The sequence below is a fragment of the Ursus americanus genome, chromosome 10 (assembly GCF_024610735.1).
Source record: "Ursus americanus isolate L20-20 chromosome 10, mUrsAme1.1.p, whole genome shotgun sequence".
Classification (NCBI taxonomy): Eukaryota; Metazoa; Chordata; class Mammalia; order Carnivora; family Ursidae; genus Ursus; species Ursus americanus.
In genome coordinates this window covers 49,142,240-49,162,968 of record NC_142136.1, presented here as the reverse complement: position 1 = coordinate 49,162,968, position 20,729 = coordinate 49,142,240, and the positions used below count along the sequence as shown (strand labels likewise).

Sequence of the window (20,729 nt, the reverse complement as noted above, 5' to 3'; positions counted from 1 at the left end):
TAGGGGAGGAGCCTGATGTGGGGCTCGATCCCATAACGCCGGGATCACACCCTGAGCCGAAGGCAGACGCTTAACCGCTGTGCCACCCAGGCGCCCCTTATTATGTTTATTTTTACCCACAGATTTCATAAAATGTGTTTTTTCCTCTAATGTGTATACATGTATGCATGTACCTATGGTATTTATACACGCTTCTCAAATATACACAGATATTTACATAAAGTTCCCTCTCTGTTATTATGTTTATTTAGGAGAATTAGTAATATGACAACAAGAAGGCAGTTCAATCATGTGAAATCTCAGATACTCTTAAAATTGAAGAGCTCAGGAAAATATCATTTTGTCCGTCTCCTTTGTTCATCAAAAAAGTGATAAACTGTTCTGACAAGACTAAATAAGGGGCAGCACATCAATCTTTGGCCTGAAGAATGTTTAATTTGGAGGCAGATGACAGCAGAGATTAGAGAAATCAGAGTAGTCCAAATCAAGCTTTTTATTTATGGGTATTTAAGACAGTGTTCACGATTTAAAGAAACAATTGTAAAGGCATGAAAAGGAATGGACGAGGGCAGAAGGTCAAACTCTTATACACGGATTGATGTTAGGTTTCTTTTGATTTTGCCATAGGTATACCTAAAATGAAGGATACAGTCTGAAGAAGGAGGAGGAGTAGGGAGTACGGAACAAGGGACTAGGACTATGAGAAATATGAGCTGTCAATTCTAGTCTCACCTTTGCTCTCCCGTAATCTTGTGAATCTAAGCTTCTTGGCCATTCTCCTCTGTCACTTAAGAACAGTTTCGGCCAAAGCCAGTTTTCTTCAGGCTATTTTATACATGGTTCCCTTACCCAGGGTCCCTCTGGCTGTAGTTTCCTTCTTGACGGAACATGGAAGGGCCCTGAAGGTAGCATGGTGGAGGTAAGTCCATGTGAATCCCCACGCCCCTTCTGGGTTCACCAACATACCATATGTCTGTTCCTGATCTTGAGAAGTAAGGCTTCGTTTTTCCCTAAAGCAAACAGACACAAAACAGTTTTCTAATGCATACCTTAGAAACAGTTGGGTTTCCCATAGAGGATTTTAGATTTCTCAGCTGAAGTTAAATATTGCCAGGTTAAGGGTCTACTATACTAAATTAGATGTTCTAGTCTGTTTCCTTGGACTGCAAGTAGTGATGAAAACTCCAAAACTCTGCAGTTTGGGTCAGATTTGGCATTGGTCTGGAAAAATATCTTGCCCCAGGAGGACTTATGTGGAGAGGCTTGGCTGGCCTGTCAATCGAAGTAGACCTTAGAAAGTGTGTGTGCATTGTGTGTGTGTGTGTGTGAGAGAGAGAGAGAGAGTCAGAGAGAGAGGGAGAGAGGGAGAGGAGGGGATTTTGTTGGTTGTGGTGCCACTGGACAGAGAAACCCTGATTTTTTTTAAAAAGCTATAGTTTTTAGAATCATCATCAGAGACTACCTAAAATGAATAAAAATGTTTGGGGCAGAAGAGGGTGCAATAAATGAAGGGATAAATAAGGGACTAAAAGAATAAAGGAGTGAAAAGGCCAAAATTAGTCCTACTTCACTTTACAGATACAGCCATCTCTGACCAAAGAGGTATTTCTTGTAAGTGGGTAGTGCAACTCAAGTGCCTTTGAAACCAAAGGTTAAGTAGGAGCTAAGGAAAGACTTAAAGCAATTTTGCTACCAAAGCTTGAATAAACCAAGATGTGGGGACTCTGTTGCAGGCGGTCATCATGGTCCCGAGGGGGCCAGAAAACTTTTGAGGGTTACCATGTATTAGAGTACATTCCGCTCCAGTGTCAAGCTGAGCCATCACGTTTTTGTTCATTTTGGGGGGACCAGTGAATAGTGAACTCAGCTGAAGCCTCTGTTTGCCTGCAAGGCCTCACCTGGAGACACTCTTGGCCTGCATCCTATACCCGGCTCACGGGAAGCACCTACCCCGAATAGGACTGCATCCCTAAGGCCCCCGCTGGAGCGTGCAAACATCAGGGATGGCAGGGGCAGGTGCAATCCCTGGGAAAGTGAGGAGAGCGAAGAGGAGGATGCTGTGATTGACAGTGAAGTGGAGGAAATGCCTCGTGCCAGCCGACCCCTATTACAAAGAATAGCAACAACCCCAGCCAGCAGGGCAGCCCCCAATTCAGGAAATGCTCATAATGGAAAATACACTCCCGCTGAGCTTATTGATAAAGCGGCCAAATTCCAGCAAAGGCCAGAGAAAGTATCCAGGCGTGGTTAATGCAGCTATGGTATATGGGGCAGTGGCATTTCTTGGGGCAGGAAGCAGAGAAAATGAGCAACATCACCACCCACCCTGCTGTCTGGCAACACCTGCATGGCACTTAGGGGGTTCAAGATATTCAGTTCCTTATAGATTGGATTATTCTGGCCTGCAGGGAGGCTTGGCTCAATGAGAGGGGTCCCTCTAGGCACGTGAGATCCTGGAAAGGTAGAGGAGGTGCAATAACTCTTTATGGAGTTGGGAATGAGGCCATCTCTACCCCTGTCTTTGAAGGTCCCGATTGAGCCACATTTACTGCAGGAATGAAAGCTAAGGTAGTCCCATCTGCCCCCAGCATGTGGTAGGGGAACAGTTAGTACCAAGGATGCTGGAGTTCCTTTGGAATTCAGTGACTTGGTTAATGTCTAGTGGCATGTCCTGTGTGTTCTAAACCACACTCAAGGCAAGTGCAAATGAGTCTGCGGCCATGCACTGGAGTTCTCAACCACTGAGGGCTTGACACATTGATTCTGTTGGCCCTTTCCCTTCGAGGGAGGTTCTGAATATGCCTTGGTTTGTGTGGATACTGCATCTCGTCTAACCCAAGTCCCCCCCCCCCCCCCCCCGTCACTGCAAACTGGCTGCTGCCATTAGGGGATTAGAGAAGCTGAGCACCATGTATGGACACCATTGTTGAATAGACAATGATCAGGGCTCATATTTCAAACGTCATGATATGCGAGACTGGGCAAAAGAACATGACACTGAATGGAGGTTCCATCTCCCCTGTAACCCACAAGCAGCAGGGTTGGTAGAAAGGAAAAATGGATTGTTAAAGTGGCAGATTAAGTTACTCATCAGCAAAACCACTTTGGGTGGGTAGACTGAAGAACTGTTTAGGCTCTATTACATTTGAATGATCCACCAGTAGAAACTGTTGCCCTGTATGCCATACTGGGGATGCCTGCTGGGACAACCAACACCATAAACATATGGAAGACACAGGGAACAGCTATTGCCCTGACTCTCACCAGGTATCAATGTACTATGCTGCCAGCAACACCAGGTCGCATCACACCTGCGAAAGGCATTATCTACTGGAGTTTGCCATGTGATGTCTCATCACACAAGTAAGTGACTTACTTTCCATCCGTGGGTCAGGCGGAGCTACTCAAGCTCCCCTGGGGTCTGGTTGTCCTGCTACAAACCAGACCTCTTGAAACACGCTACACCTGGCATGAAAGATCACTGAAAGAGGGGAGAAGGCATGAATCCTGGTCTGGCGTATGCCACCTCCAATCTGTCTCCTCATGTCAGCAGTGCTGCTTCCCCCAGCTAATCTGTATGGTATATGGAACCAGGTCAAATTCCTAAAGCTGCAGCCACATGAACATCTAAGGATAAGACCCCAAGTGTGATTCTTACGGAAGAAGGCTTTTCCATACAAGTTCCTAGTAAATATTTGTCTTTTTGACCTTAGATAGTTGCTCCTGTGCTGTCTGATCATGGGATGGGCACCTGAGGCCAATACCTTTCTATAGTGGGTCCCCTTATATTCCTAGCAAAGGAATCAATCCAGCTGTTGGGCATGTGGGCAGCTGTCCCTCTCTCTCATCAGGATTGCCATAATGGTGTCACCATTCCAGGGAGGGGCTTAGCAGGCTGTAAAACATACATTAAGGAAGAACAAGCTGCACTAATACTCTTAATTCAGCTGATATTACCAATACGGATCCAGAAAACTGGCCTGTAGCACACAGTGTCAGTAACGCTAGGCACAGGTCTTCTTTTCTGTCGATGATACTACACACGCAACCCATCAAACCGCCAACTGGAAGGGTCCTAAAATGGCCACCATCAGAGCCATCGGTAGATATGCTCAGATTTGGGATGGGTTCATGGGGCTCATCTAGGTTGTGGACATTTGAGTACCCATTCATCTCTATGTTGGGAACAGAAAAATCACTCTAAACAGAGCCAAGCCAGTTGAACCAAGAATAAAGGAGAGTGGTTAGTTTGGCACAGTTGGTTGTGCTGCCCGGGTATTTATTGGGTGGCCCCAAAGGGGACCCTGTGGGTGTGTGGTACAGACTGTTGGCCATGGATTCCACATGGGTGGTTGGGTCACTGCACCCTGGATTTTCCCTGGACATAGGGGAGAATCCACCCCATGGCAACACATATTGCCAGCCTCGTCCTCAAGGTAGGATGGGCATGTTCTGTTCTCTACTGTATGAACATTTGGCTGCCGTCTCTGTCCCCTCCACTGGCCTGAAGGATGTTATAGCACGTATAGGAGCTCTTACTAAATTCACCCAGCAAGCCTTAAATGATAGCTGGCAAAGCCTGTCTTTACTGAACACTAAAATGTCTCTAAGGAGAAAGGCTGTTCTCCAAAATAGGACAACCTTGGACTTTATTACTGCTTCCCATGGAGGCACCTGTGCCATTATCCAAACAGAATGTTGTGTGTTCGTACCTGATAAGTGCAAATGTATTAAATCACACGAGGATACAAGTGAACATCCTGAGTGATCCGACCCCTAGTCTAGGGTATTTAATCAATCAGAGGTTTAGACCATGGGGCTCTTGGTGGGAAAAATGGCTGCTTATTTTGGGAATCATGATCTTAACCTTTTTTCTCTTGCATGTGCCTATATTATTGTTGTGGTATCTACTTCTAGTCACCCAGATAGCTGACAAATGAGCTGCCTCTGTGCTAATGAAACCCCTTCTGACTGCTCAGGGCCCACTGCAGAAGAGGGGGACATGCAAGATTTTAAGAGCTGGTCACAGGGAGGTCATGGAGAGGCTGGGACTGCTGGTTGACCCAAGAGCAGGACCCAGGCAATCGAGTCTCCTCCCCCTCCGCTGTCCTTGGAATGTAGTTCTGCCCACCATGCACACAGTGGGAGCCATGGCCTCTATACACACTTTTCAGATTCTGGTGGGTGGCAGGCACCAAGATCTACTCATCCTGTCATGCCCAGACAAGCCTCAAATGCAAGTTCCTTTGCTTATGAAAGCTGCTGCCCACCCATGTGGAGCAGCCTGCCCCTTCCTTCAGCTTCCCCCTGCCCTCGGCAAAGAGGGGCCACCTAGGAAGCCCCCAAGGTTTCATCCAACAGACTTTTTAAGGTGAAATTTATTTTCGGCTTGATACTGTCCGCCTTTAGAATACTGGCTTTCTCCTTTTGTAGAAAAATGGGAATGAAGCAATATGACATCTTTAAACTGTCCTTCCTATTAATGAGCAGACTCCTCATCAGGACAGACTGCAGTTCCCCAAAGAGAAGGCGGAACAGAAAATGCTTGCCTAATTTCCTGTATGTAGATTAGAGAACAGTCACTTGAGGGAGATTCATTCTCAGAGCCACGGCTGCATTTGCTCGGTTCTCTCTTGTTTTGTACCTGCTCTTCCCTGAACAGGGACCTCAGGCCACTAGATGGATTCTTCTGGGATCAGAAGCAAAGTGAGAATTTGGTGCTTGAAAAGGATCAAATTCTTAACGAGCCTTATCAAACTTATTAACAAGAAACATGAGCTGTGCTTCCTGGGGACTCGGTGAAGAACTCTGAGTTGGCTCAAGGAGGCATTTGCGAAGAGAAGTAACTCACAGAAACCAGAGGAGGTTTTATTTCCAGAAAGTGTAACTTGGGGTGGCAGTATGACCATAGAAATGGAATCCTCAAGGGATACCAGGTGGCACAATTAGCAGGAGATGCGAGAATATTCCTGCAGCTCCCCTTCATCGGTTTAGAAGTTATTTTGTCCCATGTGGGGATTCTTCAACTGTTTACACCTACAGATATGTCTCTAATATGTAGTTATCTCTATCATTAGTCATAATTATTCCTCCAAATCAAATTAATCCTACCACTAAATAAATGTTTTAGTTGGCCAAGTTGTGTGCGAAACCTCACTGCTTTTAGGTTTTTTGAACTTGTTATGATCAGTGTGGGACAGACTGAATGGTCCACCAAGTAAACCACCCCTAGAGCCCCCAATCTGTTTAATTCAGCATAAGGATCTTGGTTCTTCCTCCACATGAATTAAAATTTCCATGAATTCTCAAGGTAATTAATTCAACCCTTTCTTCATTTTTCTTTTAACTTTAAAAATATGTGTGTGTATTTTATATATATATATATATATATTAGGAAACTTCAACAAAAAAGAATGAATAGGACAATGATTATCAACAACTTTGGCCCAGATTTATCAACTGTTAAACATTTTAATTTTTTTCTCTCTATGTAAATACATATTTTTCCACGAACTTCTTGGAAATAAATTGCAGATATTATGACATCTCACTCATAAGTATTTAGCACTGGTCTTTTATAAATTAAGATGTTTAGTTATTAACTACCATTTCATCACACAAAGACTTTAATAAGAATCACATGCAGTTGTTTAATATCTAGTCCATTTTCAAATTTCCCTAGTTGCCCTAAAAATGCTATTCATAGGTTTTTTTAAAAAAATTTTTCCAGGATCTAATCAAATTTCAGGTTGTGCATTTAGTCTTTCTTAAATTAGAAAATTTTCTTTCATTTTTTTACTTTGTTTATTTTCTATGTCAAAGAACTTTTTGAGGATCCAAGCTAGTTATTGTAGAATGTTGTTTATCTTGGCTTTGTCTGATTGTTTACTTATGATTAGAATCAAGGTAGAGCTTTGTTTGGTAGAAATATTGCAAAGATGATTGTAGTAAATTAACTTATTGTCCAAAAAAATGTCACTACTCTCCTCTCGTCCTTGCCAACATTTCCTAGAAGAGCATATTTCTTACCCAAGTAGTGGGCTTGTTCTTGTTTTTCTGAGATTAACACGAGAAAAACATTTTCTAGATTTCAGAAAATTGAGTGATATATAGACCTGACCTGAAACCACAGCCTGGAGCCAAGTCTTGCTTGAATCAGAAGAACCTCGGCCAATCTGCAGATGTGTAAGCAAATAGTTTATTTGTTATCTGCCACTGAGATCTTATGGTTAAATGTTTTACAAAAGAGGTAAACGAGACATGAGTCATGTCAAATTTTCCTTTTAAGGTGGTAAGAAACCACATCACATGAGATCTACCCCCTTAATTTTTTAAGATACAGTATAGTAGTATTAACTATATTCACATTGTTGTATAACAGATATCTAGAACTTTTACATCTTGCATGACTGAAACTTCGTATCCATGAATAGCAACTCCTTATTTTTTTCTTGGCTTAGCACTTGGCAACCACCATTCCTCTTTCTGCTTCTATGAGTTTGACTACCTTAGACACCTCATGTAAATGAAATCATACGTGATTTTAGGAGGAAAGCCTTCAGTTTTTCACTATTGAGTATGATGTTAGCTGTAGGGTTTTCATACATGGTCTCTATCACGTTGAGGTATCTTCCTTCTGTTCTTAGTTTGTTGAGTGTTTTTATCATGAAAGGGTGTTGAATTCTGTCAAATGCTTTTTATGCATCTATTGAGATGATCATGTGATCTTTATCCTTCATTCTATTAATGTTATATATTACATTAACTTTCATATGTTGAATCATCCTTGCATCCCAGGAATAAATCTACTTGGTCACGTATGATCTTTTCAATGTGCTGTTGAATTTGATTTGCTAGTATTTCATTGAGGATTTTTGTGTTTATGTTTATCTAGATATTGGTCTGTAGTTTTCTTTTTGGCAGTGAGTTTGTCTGGCGTTAGTACCAGGGTAGTGCTGGCCTCATAAAATGAGTTTGGAAGTGCTCTCTGCTGTTCAATCTTTAGAAAGAGTTTGAGAAGGATTGGTGATAATTTTTTTAAAAATGTTTGGTACATTTTACCAGTGAAGCTATTTGGTCCTGGGCTTTTCCTTGTTGGGAAGGTTTTGATTACTGATTTCATTTCCTTACTAGTTACAGGTCTGATCAGATTTTCTGTTTCTTCATGATTCAGGCTTGATAGCTTGTATGTTTCTAGGAATTTATTCATTTCTTCTAAGTTTTCCAATTTGCTTACAGTATAGTTCATAGTCATCTCTTATAATTCTTTTTATTTCAGTGGCATCAGTTGTGATGTCTCCTCTTTCATTTCTGATTTTATTTATTTGACTCTTCTCTATTTTTTTTCCAGTTAGTCTAGTTAAAGGCTTGCCAGTTTGGTTGATCTTTTGAAAAAACCAACTCCTAGTCTTGTCATTTTTTTCTATTTCCACCCTAACCTTTATTATTTCCTTCCTTCTGATGACTTTGGGCTTAGCTTGTTCTTCTTTTTCTAGTTCCCTGAGGTGTCAAGCTTGATTTTTATCTGAGGCTTTTTCAATGAAGGCATTTATCACTGTAAACTCTCCTGTTAGTACCGCTTTAGCTGCATCCCATGAGTTTTAGTATGCTCTGTTTTTGTTTTCATTTTTTTTCAAGGTAGTTTCTAATTTTTCTTTTGATTTCTTCTTTGACCCATTGCTTGCTCAAGAGTTCATTGTTTGATTTCCAGATATTTGTGAGTTTTTTCAGTTTTCCCCTTGTGCTTGATTTCTGGTTTCATTCCATCATGTTTGAAGAAGATGGTTGATATGATTTCAGTCTTTTACATATTTGGAAGACTTGTTTTATGACCTAACTTATGACCTATCCTGGAGGATGTTCTATGCACGCTTGAGAAGAATGGGTATTCTGCTGCTGTTGTGTAGGATGATCTGTGTGTATCTGTTAGGCCCATTTGGGCTGTTGTGGTTATTTCAAGTCCTTTGTTTCATTATTGATCTTATGTTTGAGTGTTCTATTTATTATTGAAAGTAGAGTATTGAAATCTCCTACTGTTACTGTGTTGCTGTGTATTTGTCTCATCAGTTCTGTTACTGCTTTCTACATATATTTGGGTGTTCTTATGTTTGTTGCACATATATTTATAATTGTTACAGAGTCCTGGTGAATTAGCCCTTTTATCACTATATAGTGTCCTTTTTTGTCTCTCGTGACAGCTTTGACTTAAATCTATTTTGTTGATATTCTCATTTTGTTTGTGCCTCATTTTCCCGAGCTCGTTGAGCATCTTTATTATGGATATTTTATATTCTCTGTCAGGTAATTCATTTACCTCCCTTTCTTTATGGTCATTTTCTGGAGATTTATTTTGTTCCTTTGACTGAGCTATGCTTTCCTTTTTCGTCATATGCCTTGTAACTTTATGTTGCGATCCATCCATTTGGAAAAACAGTCACTTCTCCTAGTCTTTATAGACTGGTTTTGTGCAGTGAAAGACTGTCACTAATCTACCTGGCTAGAAATTCTGGGGGTCTCTCATACCTTTTGATGGAGGTGTCTTCTCTGGGCTTACGCATGTACATTTCCAATTAGAGAGGGTTTTTTTGCCACTATCTTTTTTCCAGGAGTTTGCCATCTCTTGCCTTCTTCTGGTGTCTATCTGTGGTACTGTAGTTTTCTGGAGTGTCTATAAACTGCCTAGTTTTTCTCTGTTTTCAGTGTCCCCTAGGCTTCTAGAGAATGCCAGACCCTGTCAGTGTTCTGAGTCCATTATCTTAAAATTGGTCCCTTGGACAACCCCTGCAAAAACTAGACATTAGACAAATGCTCCACTCTTCTCTTTCCACATCAAGGGGAGTTTTGTTAGTCTCTGTTTTACTGTGTCCTCTGAATCAACAGCAAGCTCCTCAGCCCTCTTGCTCTCTGTGGCCCCCAGGAATGCAGGATGAACTGGGTCTTGTCAGTGTTCTGAGGTGAGAAAGAAACAAGACCCTCCAGCAGTCCCCCAAACAGTCAGAATGTTGGATGCATGCTCCAACTCTTTCCCTCCCCTGGGAGAAGCCAGGAATTGGGGATTTTCGCCAGCTTGTTCCACGTTGAACAGAGAGACTCTACTGAGTAAGTGTGTGTTAGTTCACATCATTGCCTTTGTTCTCAGTGGCACGCAATCTGAACCTTTTATTGTCAGAACTTGGATTCAGGCAAGAAAGAATGTAGTCCCTTAGGAAGATACCCCCCTCCTATCCACCAAACGTCTAAACCCTGAACATGTGTTTCAGCCTTTTCTTTCTCTCCCCGGAGAGATGCTGGAAGTGGAAGTTTTCACTGATTGCTTCAGCTGAGATGTGGGGAGGGACTAAGGTGAGTGAATACTGTGGATTTTCCTGCTGGCTTGATGTGCTGGTTTCACCCTTGCCTCTGGTGTAGGAGCCTCTTAACTGGTTTCTGGGTTTCTCACAAAAGGACTTGGTCCATGTATTATTGTTGAACCTGGGCCTCTGTGGGGAAGGAAGGTCTGAAGCTTCCTATTCTACTACTGTGCTGATGTCACTGTGTTCACTTTTTACATGATTTGACACCAGACTTCTCACTATTGATGGTGCCAAGTTTAATCATATACAGGTGATGATCAATACACCCTTCACTACAAAGAGATACTTTCTAATCTGTAAATGATAAGTCATCTGTAGGGTGATATTTTGAGATTGTGTGAATATCCTCTCTCTCAATAATCTTTCATTCAGTGGTGCTAGCATTTGTTGGTGATCCTTGCCCGAATCAATTATTACATGAGGGCTCTGCTATGGACTGAATGTTTGCATCTCCCCTAAATCCCCAAATAGGAATATGTTAAATGCCTAATCCCCAATGTAATGGTATTTGGACATGGCACCTTTGGGAGATAATTAGGTCCTGAGGGTGGAACCCCTATAATGGGATTAAGGCCCTTATAAAAAAAGGCAGAGACAGAAGATCTCTCTGTCTCTGCTTGCACACACCAAGGAAAGGCCCCGTGAGGGCATAACCAGGAGGAGGGCCCTCACCAAGGACTCAAGCATGCTGGCATCCTGACTTCAGACTTCCAGAACCATGAGAAATCAATGCTGGTTGCTTAAGCCACCTAGTCTATGGTAGCTCTTAAAAATGATAATAAGGCTGATGCCATTTGCCCCTCTGATTCCCCCAAGAAAGAAAAATTAGATTGTATATATTTGTATACTCTGGGGAGTATACAAATTTGATCTGGAAGATGAAATAACCTCAAATATCATTAAGCTTTCAGTGTTTTTCTGGGGTTGGGACCTCTATTTGAGTCCTGATTCTGAGATAGAGAAAGGAGTTACAGAGCTGTGGTTGTGTCTTAAGAATGATTCTTGGGTATTTTCACGCTATCCCTGAGTTGAGGTCACATTTTGGCATGTTTAATAAAAGAAGGGGTTATCACTGAACAACAACTTAAGAAATTCACAAATAAGAGTGTTGGTTTAATTATGGTATATTCGTTGGTCAGAATACCATGCAGCCATCAAAAGGAATGTTGTAGGTAAATATTTGATAACATGGAAAGTTGGGTCTATTAAATAGTAGGTTACTTAATAATATACATTATGAAAAAAGAAATGCATGTCTATATGCAGTGAAGTTACATCACACGAGATTAAGTCATTTGTTAATCAGGAGGTTACTTATAGTCAAATTCTGCTTAGAAGTACTTTAATTCACCCATAAAGAATAATACATATGGTTTTATATATACACAAACCACTCAGGGACTCTTGTACATTTAGAAATTTGGGAACCATGGGATTAGACTAAAGGAAAAAACTAAAGGAAAGGCCTATATGAGGATATTTGGGAACTTGAACCATTCTGTCTTTAAAATAACTATCAGATCCCTACAAATGAATGGGAGAGGGGTGGGTTGAGAATAATAAAGTGTTTCTTAAGTGTACCATTTCCCTCTTTTTATTATTAAGCCTCTAAACATTAAGTGGATTAAATAGAACAGTTGGCTGTCGTGAGCATTGAATGAAGTAGTAGGGATCCATCTTGGGGAAGGCAACAGATAGCTAGGTCCTAAAGTCTATGCGCAAGTTAAATGTGTGAATGATTCGATTCGCAGTATGCTGGGTGTGTGTGTGTGTATTAAATTCTGGGAAGAAGTGTACCAAAAGTCTTAACAATTATTAATTATTTTTAGGCAGTAGTATATTTTGAGTCATTTTTATATCCTTTGTATCTTTTTATAGTATTTTCTAAATGTTCTACACTGAACATTTATTACTATGATGATTTGTTGTTGTTTTTTTACACGTATGTGCGTATTTAATAAACTTTGTTTTTTGGAGCAGTTTTAAATACACAACAAAATTGAGTGGAAGGTACAGAGAGTTCCCATATGTCCCCTGATCGCACTCATGCACTGCTTCCGCCGTTATCTCTACTCACGTTGCAGCAGTTGAACTTATGCTGTCACATCTTTATTGCTCAAAGTCTATTGTTTTTTTGTTTTTAGAGATTTTTATTTATTTATTTGACAGAGAGAGACAGCGAGAGAGGGAACACAAGCAAGGGGAGTGTGAGAGGGAGAAGCAGGCTTCCCACCAAGCAGGGAGCCCGATGGAGGCTCCATCCCAGGACCCCCGGATCATGACCCGAGCCGAAGGCAGACACTTAATGGCTAAACCACCCAGGCACCCCTCAAAGTCTATTGTTTACATTAGGGTTTAGGGTTAAATCTTGGTGCTGTAAGTTATATATATATATTTAAAAACAACAACGACGACAAAGGACTGTGATTTTTTTTTTTTTCTAAGTCAAAGCTACAGTCCTGAGTGAATCTAGGCAGTCAGCAGGCCTTGCAACAAAAATACTTTTCTCCTATTGGGTCCCAAGAAGGAGTCATGGATCAATGTTCATGGGCTGTGGGACGGCTGCCTTGGGTAAAGGGCAGGACAGCCTCCGCTATAGTCACCCTGTGGGGCCTCAGCAATGGCACTCCTCACTTGGGGTAGCACTTGAGGTCATGCTAGAGGGACAGGGAAAAGGAATAAACTAGTTCAGATTAAATACCGTTTATCCTAAATTGCTTTCTACGATATAAACAATCCTGAAGATGATGGTGTTTTCTCCTATTCATACCAAGTGTAAATTAACAGTTTCACTATAACTGAGTCAGAATCTTCTGAGTTCAGATTGCAGTTCCCCCAGGAGTGTCAAAATGCAATATAATTTCTCAGAATTTCCAAAATTAGCTTTGAGTGGTGGTTATTAAAATAAAGACCTCGGTGGTCCAGTCACGGGTTGTCTCTTCACATTAAAGATCCTTTTTCTACCACCGGCCTTATAATTATACTGATTTACAAGATATATTTAAATCAATATGTGATATAAAATAATATGAAGGAGTAATAAAACAATGCTTTAGGAAAAATAGCAGCATTGGGAATCCTTTCTGTAGATGGTAAATAAGCCATACTTAAAACTCAATTTGAACATGGATCACATTACAGGTAATTGTCAGAAACAATAAATAACATAAGTAACATTTTATTGGGCACCAGTTGTGCACCCGGCATTACATTAGATGCTTCACATCTCCCTTAGTCCTGTCTGGTGGGCAATTTTTCTTAAAACCATCTTATAGGTAAGGAAACTGAGGCTCAGAGAGTTTAGGAGACTTGGCCAAGGCTATTAAACCGATCAATAACAGGGCCAGGACTCCAAAGTTCATACTCTGCCTGTTCTAGAAATACAATCTTCTATTTCCAGAGAACAATGGGGGCTCGGGGAGCCTCCAGATGTCAGCATTTGGGGAGATACTTTAATGAAGAATCAAGAAATGGGAAGCGTCTTTGAATATACTATAGCTGAAAGGAAAACGGCAAGATGGCAGCAGTAAGGAAGGGGGTCGGAAAGCCGAGTGAGAACAGCCTAAACAGAGGATGGCAGCATGTGCACGGGGATGGGACAGGACAGTGTGAAGGGGGAATTCAAATTATGCTTAGCAAGCAGAAGTGAGGGGCAGCCAGAGTGCTATTTAAGGAGGCCAATGATGGAGAGCAGAGAAGCTACATAAAGTCTAAATTGGTGATTACGAGGGAATTTATTGATGGGAGTAAAATCTTAAATTGCATGCTTAATGTCAATCTAGTTTACAGTTTTAGGTAATGTAAACTAAGGGTGACAAATTCAGAACAGATGGCAAGAAGCAAATCTTACAGAGAGCAAGTCGAAAATGCCTGTGGAACGGACATCCTGCAGGGACAGCACGCAAATTCACTTCCAGGGGACTTCACTCCCCTCATCAGTGATTTACGTGTGACAGTCATGGGCGGAAAGTACCCGTTAACAAAGTTCCCTCCAGTTTCCAGCGAGGAGAATCTGTTAACTCGTTTGGTGTGATTTGCTGATTGCATTTCAGGGGAAGCACAAGAGCCTCCTAATAGGAACACTGTGGCAATGACTTTTAAAAACAGATGTACTGTGATAATCTAATGGCAAATTCCTTTCCTCAACTTTCTCTCCAAATGTTGTGTCTGCTTTGGAGAACTGTTCAGAAATGTTTGGGCAAGCGCTGTGTCGTGCGTGCAGTGTCGGGTACCCACTGTTTGACTGAAATAGGAATTGCAGGGAAACGGGTTTGGAAATGTCGTCTTCTCTTACCACCGTTCACACCAAAATTGTTAACTGTTAAAGAGAGAGAGAGAGAGAGAGAGAAAATAAGAGCGGGAGAGGGGCAGAGGGAAAGGGAGAGAGAATCCTGACTCCCCACTGAGAATGGAGCCTTGCACAGGGCTCAAACCCAGGATCCTGCGATCATGACCTGAGCTGAAACCAAGAGTCAGAAGCTTAACTGACTGAGCCACCCAGAGGCCCCCAGCGCAATGACACTTAGATGGATGAAAGGCAAGGCTCCATGTTGTTTACAGGAGAGAAGTCTACTATACAGGGCCACACGGGGGGTGGGGGTGGGTGGGGGGGGTTACCCTGGGCGAGGGTAGCAGCAAGTTAGAAATGTAGAAGGTGGCTGACGTTCAGGTCAGCAACTGTGGTGAGAGTAGCTGAGTGTCCTGGGCTTTCTGGGGACTGGCTAATTTGGCTATTCTGTGGGGTCTGGGGCACAGATACTGTCCTTCCTTGTTAGACACAACCGGTCCTTGGGGAAGTTGGAGTATTTGCCTAGTGGTTCTGGGGAGTGCTAAGGAAGTGGTTGAAGAGGGGCTTAGCAAATTGCTTGGGGGAAAAAAAAAAGGAAATGGGAGAGTTTTTAGCCTTGACTTCAATGCGGAGTTGAGTTGGCACTTATGAAATATTGTATTGTGTTGTAATGATTGTTGACATGTTGGAGCTCGAACCTACAGGAACTGTCATTTTTCTACGCTCTTTCTGCCTTTGAATTTTACATGAATGCGGGGGCATCAAGACCCTTTGTGATAAGGAAGGTGTGGCTAATCTTTTCTCTTTTTGAATTCCAAACTTTTTCCAACTGCTCCATTTTTATCAATAATACGCTCTTTCGGTCTAACAGGGGAGAAGTCCCTGCTTCTGTAGCTGCCTGCCTTCTCCTTGAGAACGTATTCATGCCTTTCCAGTCCTCTTAGCTCAAGCCTGGATTCTCTCCCCTCATTATTTTAGCAGCTCTTTAAGCCACTTTCCCTTCTTCCAGTTCCAGCAAAGTATGGCGTGCGGAGGAAACCCAGGCCATTGCCTGTTTTTGTGAATAAAGCTTTCCTGGAACATGGCCATCCACATTAATTTACGTATTCTCTCTGGCTGATCTTACATTATAAGGCAGAGTAGAGCAGTTGCAGAAGATGCAATGGCCCCCAAACCCTAAAGCATTTACTCTCTGCCCTTATAGAAGAAGTTTGCCAACTCCTGTGTAGACTAGAAGATACCTATCCCATTCCAAATTCTGATTATGTCGCTCTAGAAGGTAAGAAGGGGAGAGGAAGGAACTGACATTTGTTGAGGACTCCATGCAGATCCCGGACGGGGTATTTTGCATAAGTCAAACCCAGGGCTATAAACTCAGGGGAATAAGAGCCATCACTTCCCTCCTCTTTTCTGAAACTTTATGGAATTTCTATTATGCAATCCTATCTGGGGTGCCTGGGTGGCTCAGTCGGTGAGGTGTCTGCCTTTGGCTCAGAACATGATCCCAGGGTCTTGGGATTGAGTCCCACGTCCAGCTTCCTGCTCAGCGGGGAGTCTGCTGCTTTCTCTGCCCCTCCCCCTACTCATGCTCTCTCTCTCTTGCCCACTCGTTCTCTCTCAAATAAATAAATAAAATCTTAAAAAAAAAAAAGAAAGAAAGAAAGAAATCCCATCCTGTGGATGGCAGGGACTCAATCTTTGCACTTCAGTCTTGCCCTCTCTTAATCTGTGCTCCGGGTTGGGGTGAGGGTACAGTGCCTGCCAAGATGTCGGATGGGCTGGGCTGCCTCTGGTCACTGCCATCAATGTCATTGCTGTCACTCCCACCAGGTAATTGTCGCTCACTCATGGAGGTCTTGCTGCCATTGTTCTTGTTCCCATTAGGAAGGCCATTTTGGATAGACTTCTCTTTGCATCTGTTCTGACACTCTGGGATTGACATTGTGATAAATCTCTTACGGGGTGCTGGGGTTACAGGACCTCTGAGAGGTTGTGGGAGGCCTCATCTGCTTCTGAGCTCGGGTAGGTACATGTGATGCCTCCACTGCTTCTTGGCCACCCTGAGTCAGAGAAACCTTCTGTTCCGGACACATTTTTCCATTTTTCTACAGTGGTCTTGTTGCTTCCTGAAAAATGAGCTATAGGCCTCCTGTGCTCTCAAAACCCATAAGCCTATCCAGTGTTTGCCTCCATTCCCTGGAGTTCAGCCTGGGCTGAGTTCCTGTAGGAGGTTCTCTTTTCCCAGAGGTGCAAAGTTTAGTCAATTTGGTGTTCCCTTCTACCTCTCCTTCATTGCCCAACTTGGAGAACTTTGTCTAATTCAGAGCCAAGGCAGCAGAAGTGGGAAAAAGGAAAGTTTCTTTCTACTCATCACACATTTTTCTAAATTGATGATAGATACCTATGACTTCTTTTCATTCTTTGCTGAGCTTTAGATATCTAAATCTTAAGACCCAAGAGTTGACTCCTGTTTGCTGTCTCATGCCTTCCTTGAGGCAATGAACCCCAAGTTGACAAGAATTTATGACAACACAGGGCAAAGCCATGGGTTACTATCTCATCATAGTCCCCTCCCCCATCAGCCTCCCCCACCTCCATACGCACATTATCTTATTTGGTCCTAACAATAGTGCTGACAGGCAGAGATTTCTGCTTCCATTATGTAGATGAGCAAATAGATTCAGATGAATTAAGTGCTTGAGTAAAAATATGAATTTGGGTCTGATGGCCCCCAAATGAGTGTTCTCCCTCTTATACTACACTGCATCATGAATTTTACACTAAAATTTGGCTCTAACATCTCTATTCTATTCTTCTGCCTTATTTAAAGTCTACTCTGTAGATTAGGCATCTTATTACTCCCTTTATTGTAATGATTTTATAGCTTATTGGACTCTATGTATTATGAAATCTCTAGTCAAAAATATAAACTAAGCCACTGTACATTTTCATTTGTTCATTTAGTCATGGAACAAATATTCATTGGTCCATCGAGTGCAAAGCAGCATGGTAAGCACTGTGACTCTAGGATTTCGTTCCTCATCCTAGGGGATGTATAATATAGGAAGGGGTAAAGACATTCAAGTAGTCTTCACTCCTACAAGATATATTATTAACAGAGTTAAATCCATGTGCAAGAAATTTGCCGTGGTTCCACAGAAGAATATTTAATTTGCCTGGGGGGATCAAGGATGGCTTTACGGATGAAGCAATATCTGAATTGGATCTTAGAAGATGTGTAAAACTTGGAATGTGTGGGTAAGTAAGGTATGCAGGACTCTCAAGCTACTGCCTAAGCAGAGACACAAAGTCAAAGAACGTGGTCTATTCCTGGTGTTTGGACTGGCAAACAGACTGGCATGTCGAGTCACACAGTGAATGGATGGATAGAGTCGGATACAGGCTTCTAGATATGCATTAGGACCTGAGAAGGAAGAACTTTTAATGTCCCACCAAGAAGTATGAGTATTATTTCCAGGTAAGAGGAAAACACTGCTGACTTCTAAAGAGGGGAGTACGATAGTCTAACCTGAAATCAATATATTTGGTAACTCTGGCATGTAATTTGTAAGGGCAGAGAAGAGGTGCAAATCTTTGGTTAAAAATAACATTCTAATTATTTGTATATTCGAGTCCATTGTCCACCTTATTCATCTTCTTAATTAACACGGGCAAAAAACAGTTGACGGGGGTGTGAGACCATGGTTCAGTAGAGATCCTGACTCTTGCCTGCTTAGATGTCCTCTGTAGACTGTGTGCTCATTAGTCCAGAGGTGTTAGTTCTTCAGTTCCTTTTATAAGCAGCTTGTTATTTTGTCATTGGATAATAATGGATGTGTCAGAATAAATATGTCTCAACTGCCTGAGAAATGCTTACCTGTCATAGAATGCAGTGACATAATTTTTGAGGTGATATACACCTTTCTTGTGAAGCCTAAGCTTGTTACCAAGGTCTGACTTTTGACTGTACATAGTTTTTCTCGTAAAGAATGCAATATATCCTGTTAACTCTTTTTTTTTTTAAAGATTTTATTTATTTATTTGACAGAGAGAGAGACAGCCAGCGAGAGAGGGAACACAGCAGGGGAGTGGGGGAGGAAGAAGCAGGCCCCCAGCAGAGGAGCCCGATGCGGTGCTCGATCCCAGAACCCTGGGATCACGCCCTGAGCCGAGGGCAGACGCTTAACGACTGAGCCACCCAGGAGCCCCCATCCTGTTAACTCTTAATTTGCTCTTCCCAGCTTTCTGAAGCCTTCTGTCACCGTATATATAAAGCTCAGGGACTGTCGGGGTGTTCTGGAGCATTGTTACAAATAGTCAACTTGTTTTCATTGTAGGAGCAACAGACAGAAAAGGAAAAGATTAAGTGCAACATGATCCATCTCTCCTTCTAACCTCACCATGTGAAGCTAGAAGGAATATGTTTCCTTACTCTGAACAGTGTAGAACATGTGGATGTATTTATTGGCTCATCTGATTGGCTGATAGGTCAGAAAATATTTGCCATATACCTTATGCTAGGCACTGGATTGGAAGGTAGGCTGAGTTGGGATTATAAGGCTCAATCCAAGGAACACATAATTGAACCTTAAAATCCAACTTGGCTCGCGTGCTACACGTATCAGCTAATCAACAACAACACAATTTTCCGCTACATCTAATTAGGGTACATTTCAGTACCAGGTGCTGTGGAAGATACAAATATATGTCAAACAAGGCGTATCCAAGTGGATGAAAAAAAAATCCAGTAAATTGTTCACCACTCACATTCAGCAGCAACAGAAAGTAGACCTACAATAGTGTTTAAGAGGTCAGAAGAGCGAAGTTTTCTATGAACTTGGTCTTGGCCCACGTTGACGCGATGTCTCCGACTTTACTCCCGCATCTTTAGTCATAAACAATGTCAATCCATTGAAACTACGATTCCAACAGTGGTCTGAGATTGTTAAAAAATATAAGAAATATTTTATAATTTGTATTGAGTTATACTCCAATTAGTTACTAAATGAAGACAATTTCCCGTAAGTTCTTTTAGAGATGAGAAAATTAGTTATGGGTGAGCGTAGGCCATTAATTATTTCACGTACCTGGCGACCTCCAGGGAATGCCATGGCTTCACAATGTAGCCCCAGAGTGTGAAATTTCGCATTTGATTCCCTGCATTTGTGAAGATGAGTAAAATTGGATGACTCCCTGTTGACTAGGCATCCGAAGCCGTTACTGTGTGTTGTTTATTTCCCTAGAGAGCAAGAATTCTATAACATCCTGCTTTTAGTCAAATTATGCCTCTTTCTCCCCAAAGATCTTCACATGCAAGTAGGTTAGATAAACTGTAAGAGTTCATAGTGACAGGCCTCTGGGAATAGAGAAATATTCCTATATTGCTTTAAAGATTATTTTAGATTATGGAATATTCCAAACACGCAGAACAACATAGAAAATAATGTAATAAAGACCACGCACCCTTTATCTAGATTTCATAGATGTTAAACATTTCGCCTTTTTTTTTTTGCTTCATATTTCTCTCTCCTTTTAAAGAGCTAGAATAATTATCAATACAGTTAATGCATCCGCCCTGCATCACTTCGTCTTTTCTGGCTCCTGAAGCAGTTGCTATTCCGAAGGACCGTGTCATTTCCATGCATACTTACATTTTTTATGTCTGTGTCGCTCTCAAGGAACAAAGCATATTGTTATTTTTGTGTCTTACGGTTTTACATAAATGCCATCAGAGTGTATGTATTGCCACACCTTGCTCTTTGCAGTCAGCAGTTAGGTTCCTGAGACTGTCCCATCCTGCTGCAGGTAGGCCTAGTATACTCACTTGAACTGTTGTGTCGTATTTCATTGTCTAAGTTACTCATGGCCTATTTAGGCTCTTCCCATTTGTTTTCTTTTTCTTTTCTTTTCTTTTTTTTTTTTTTTTTAAGATTTCATTTATTTATTTGACAGAGAGAGAGAGACAGCCAGCGAGAGAGGGAACACAAGCAGGGGGAGTGGGAGAGGAAGAAGCAGGCTCCCAGCAGAGGATCCTGATGCGGGGCTCGATCCCAGGACTCTGGGATCATGCCCTGAGCCCAAGGCAGACG

The 20,729-nt window shown here is 41.9% G+C and overlaps 1 long non-coding RNA gene across 1 annotated transcript in view; it reads left to right on the top strand.

The window, feature by feature from the left end:
- LOC123801035 (uncharacterized) overlaps positions 1–20,729 on the top strand; it is a 519,085-nt gene that overhangs the window by 291,733 nt on the left and 206,623 nt on the right. Inside the window, exon 10 of the long non-coding RNA XR_015725942.1 lies at positions 7,088–7,185. This is a non-coding gene — a long non-coding RNA (uncharacterized LOC123801035). The remainder of the gene's footprint in view (positions 1–7,087; positions 7,186–20,729) is intronic.